The sequence below is a fragment of the Meleagris gallopavo genome, chromosome 3, assembly GCF_000146605.3.
Source record: "Meleagris gallopavo isolate NT-WF06-2002-E0010 breed Aviagen turkey brand Nicholas breeding stock chromosome 3, Turkey_5.1, whole genome shotgun sequence".
Lineage (NCBI taxonomy): Eukaryota > Metazoa > Chordata > Aves > Galliformes > Phasianidae > Meleagris > Meleagris gallopavo.
Window position 1 is genome coordinate 19,293,082 of NC_015013.2, and position 4,238 is coordinate 19,297,319.

Sequence of the window (4,238 nt, forward strand, 5' to 3'; positions counted from 1 at the left end):
AAAAAAAAAAAAAAAGGAAGAAATAGCTACATGCTCATTAGAAACAAAATCAATTATTACTTTTAAAAACTACCTGCTTTCAATTAAGCAGGAAATTATCTAACCGGTTACTTAATTTGCTCTGGCTGGCAGTCTCTCAACTGCTTTATGCTGAGTGGAGCATGAAATTAAATATGTAACAACTATCCTAATGGTTATGTTTTTAGAAAACCGGCATTTAGAAATGGAGGTATTTTGCATAGTATCAAAAGAAATAATGACATAAAAATAAATGACTGCTGCTTCAGTGCATTTGGCATTTAAAAGAAAGAAATCTGCTTCATTTTAGACTCTTTTACTCTATGATTAATAACGAAACAATCTTTGGTTTGAGTGATGCTGATCTGTATGTGGGAACTGGATTATTTGTTTAGGTGATAGTTTCCCTCCCTCTTGCTTCAGATGATGTATAACACGTGAAAGTGCTGATACTGATATCTTGCTGCTTCAAGGGCTATGCTCCATGCCATGAGCAAGTATTTTGTGTACACCATGTATTTTAGTGAAATTTCTGTAGGAATCTTTAAGGGATTTTGAAGTTTTCTATTTGATGCCGTTTGCTGGATACATTTCTTCTTCTCCTCAGGGTGACCTTCTGTATCCCAGCTGATACCCTTGCATTTCTTATTGCATAAGGCAGATGAATAGAGTTGTATGTAGCGGGTTATTGCCTGATTTTCAGAGGTAGCCCATTGAAGTTCAGCATTGGCTTAAAAATAATGTAATAATAAAAATATATATATTTGAGACCTTGATACAGAATTCTTCTGATTGTGCATTTGGAGGGAGGTCCAAACTTTGGTCATGTTTAGGCTTGGAGATATGCTAGCATCATCCAGTTCCCCACATGTGATAGCTTTACCCTTCACCAAACTTTCTCCTTGCCCTAAAAATCTACTGATGATCCATAAAATTGCACTATGTAAACCTGGCTATGCTACCATCCAGGAAGATATATTTTGATTTTGGTGTCACACCTTTGATTGGAAGCCTTTTTACTATAATTAAAAATGCAGCAACTCATCATGGTACTTGCAGCAGAATTGCCAGCTCACGGCCTGAACAAATGGTTGAGCACCATGTGAAAAGGCATGGCTAATCCAGGGAGCTCAGGTGAGTATCAGAAGGGGTGGAGCCTGAATCCACCCCTCATCAGCCTCATTTAAGGGTTAGCAGCCGCAGGAGCAGTGTTTCTCTGTATTGAGATGGCAATCCTCTTAAGCTCTCACCAGTCATCAGAAGGAGTGAGCCAGTTTCCTTTCTTTCCCTCCCTTCCATTGACTCCATGGTGCCTGTATCCCATTAGAAGGCACTGTCATTGCCTTCTTTTGCAATACAGTCCCTAATTCCCAGATGTAGGCTATTTTGTCCTTGAGTTGAGTTTTAATACTATCTGTCATTCAAGGAAGCTGTGTTGTTTTATAAGTTCTGTGATGAACTCATTTTTATTCCCTACGGACTTGTGAATTTGAGCAACTAAAGCAGTAAATGTATCAGTTTTTGCCTCGAGTCTTGTCTCAGACATTTCAAGAGTTGTAGCAGACAGTAAAATACTTTGAGATTTGGTAGAAAGCATTGGTTCTTCCATGAAGGTAGTCCTATCCTCATATTGCAGAGCAATATTTGTGGTAGCAGTTGTCTACATCTCAAGAAAGTCTTGGTATTCTTAGTTGACAATTAGTCGTTGCAAGATTGTGCTATTTCATTTCTCAAATAGGATCCATGTCTCAGATAACAATAAAAAAAATCAAGTTCTGCTTACACTGGATCAGAACGGAAAATGACATCTGACTTTTCATTTATGTTTAGGTCCCTTTACCCTCTTCCCTGGCACACAATTTAGAATTGGGCTCTCAGTCTTCAAGGACTTTGTGTTCCACTGACACGCTTCATGAAGAAAGTGGCAGTGGAAAAAAAATAAGTAACTGTGAGAAAAGTGCTCAGAGTTTCAAACATTCCTATGTAAGCCACCCCAATTTTCTCAAACTTCTCCCATCGTAGTCCTGAAGAAAGTCGTCTTTCCTTATTCCAGCCACTGGCATCAATTTTTCTTTCTCCATAGCCAGCAGTCAGAGCCACTGAGCTGAAAAAATGCCTGTTCTCTCTCAGTAATGCCTTCCATCGAAGCTGATGGTGTCCTGTCAGCAGCTTATCCAGACAGAACCACCGGCGCCATCTTCATTAGGGGAAAAGCTAATATAAACAAATAAGGCGTTAGTGTAGATAGCAGACTGAGAGCATTACTGAAAAATGCGGCAGTTGCTGTGCCTTTAGTTTTAAAAATATATAAACGTTATATGAATCCCAAATCCTCTTCTATTTACATAAAATATTTATACATCGAGCAAGACAATTTCACAACTTTATAATGTATTTTCCTGTTAGATTAATCTTTTCATATGGTAACCGCATTACAAGTAAACATTTTCCTAGTCTCCACTACATGAATGTGGCTAAAAGCTTCCTTGTTATTTTATAGTTACAGCATTTCAAATGTATCCCTTTTTGACGTGGTTAGGCAGCCTGCCAGTTTTACCACTAAATTATAGCAGAGAAAACACTGTAGAATTTGATTAGATTTTTTTTCCTTCTCCCCATGAGTAAGGCAAAGCAAATTTATGTTCAAAATGCAAGCTGGGTTCTAGAGAATTGAATATAGATCCATACTTGTAATGTTAAAAATGCATGCAAGTTTAGCAGTTGAAAATACACCTTGTTTGTAGTGCTGCTTTATATTATTGTTGCTTTTTGTTCTGTTTTGTCACTATCATCTGTGGAATGATTGAAAAGCATTGACCATATTGAAGTTAGGGTTGATAATTTCAGTGATGAAGACGTCTTTAGTCTCTTCTATTAATAAACAACTGTATTAGTAATGTGCTTAGTAAGGCTAAATTCATCTCAACTAGTTGTAAGTAGTTACCTATTTAGAAATGTAGAAATGTGTAATCTATAGGTTGTCCCTTTAAGGAGAAAGGCTACATCTATCTGAGCTCTAAGTACATGGTGCCGGAGTCACAAGACTGATTTATCTGAATTGAATTGGAGCATACAGCAGTTCTTCCCTGGCTGAGAAAGGTAGGTTTCCTTTTTGTAGTGGTCTGGACTGACTGTGAAGAAAAGATGGTGCATGCCTATTTAGAGCTGGTGCAGAGCTGGAACGTGGAATAAGACAGTATCTGAAACTGAGAGTTAGGAACCATTCCCAGATATACGGAGCTTTGTCCAAAGATCTTCAGTGGACTGAGTTGTCCCTATGGCCATTTCTTTCCATATATATTAGAAGGAGTCTTGTTGATATTCTAGAAGTTCTCTCTCGGATGCTAACTCAAAACCCTAGGTTGACTGGCTTGTGAATTATGAATGCTAGTGATAAAAATCCCACTGAGAGCTTTCTGAAAGACCGTATGTGGTGGATTTGTGATCATCATTTATTACACGTTTGATAGATATCTGCGTGATAAAATATGAATGTGTATTATCAGTATAATGACAAGAAAACAAATTTGTATATCATATAGTTGTTATTGGACAGCACTGTTTTGATATGTGTATATATACCCTTTAAGGATAGTGAGCCACTATTAAATAACATAAAACAGGAAATTTTGGTCACTGATTTCTGAAAAAGCCCCTTCAGATGATCAGTTGAGTGGAAGCATGTTCCAGGAAACGGTGCAAAAGCTAAGGTAGATATAAATGCTGTAGGGTAGGTACAAAAGTTCTCATTACAGGCAAACTGTATCTGGATGGGAGCTTTTCATATTCTGCAAATCTATTTTGTAGGAACAGGAGGATTCAGAAACTGGCATTACGCATCCAGAACATTTCACAAGTGATCCTTAAAAGTGTACACTTGTGGCTGTTTGCAGTGTATGCTTTCAGTATTGTAGTGAACTGAAATATGTTTTCATAACTCTTTCCTCCAGCCAAGCAAAGGAATTAAATGAGAAACTTTAATAACTATGCAATTATCTACTATATATAGATACGACATTAAACAAATCTTTAAAATCTGGTGTATTGAAATGTACCTAACAGTTACAACATTTACTAAATATGACTGATATATAAGATTAATTAGACGAGAACAAAAAAAAGTCCTGTGAAATGTGTTTGATGTAAAGATGTTTTATCGGAATTTGCTTGGTCGTTGAGTAGAAAAGATGCTAAAAAGAGAGTTTCTACTGTTGCTTTTT

At 37.0% G+C, this 4,238-nt stretch overlaps 1 long non-coding RNA gene across 3 annotated transcripts in view; it reads left to right on the top strand.

Annotated features, from left to right (window-relative positions):
- Positions 1–3,722, top strand: part of LOC109366634 — a 13,699-nt gene extending 9,977 nt beyond the window's left edge. For all 3 annotated transcript variants that reach the window (XR_002113065.1, XR_002113064.1, XR_002113066.1), the window contains one exon: positions 3,010–3,722. This is a non-coding gene — a long non-coding RNA (uncharacterized LOC109366634). The remainder of the gene's footprint in view (positions 1–3,009) is intronic.
- The last annotated feature ends 516 nt before the right edge of the window (positions 3,723–4,238 follow it).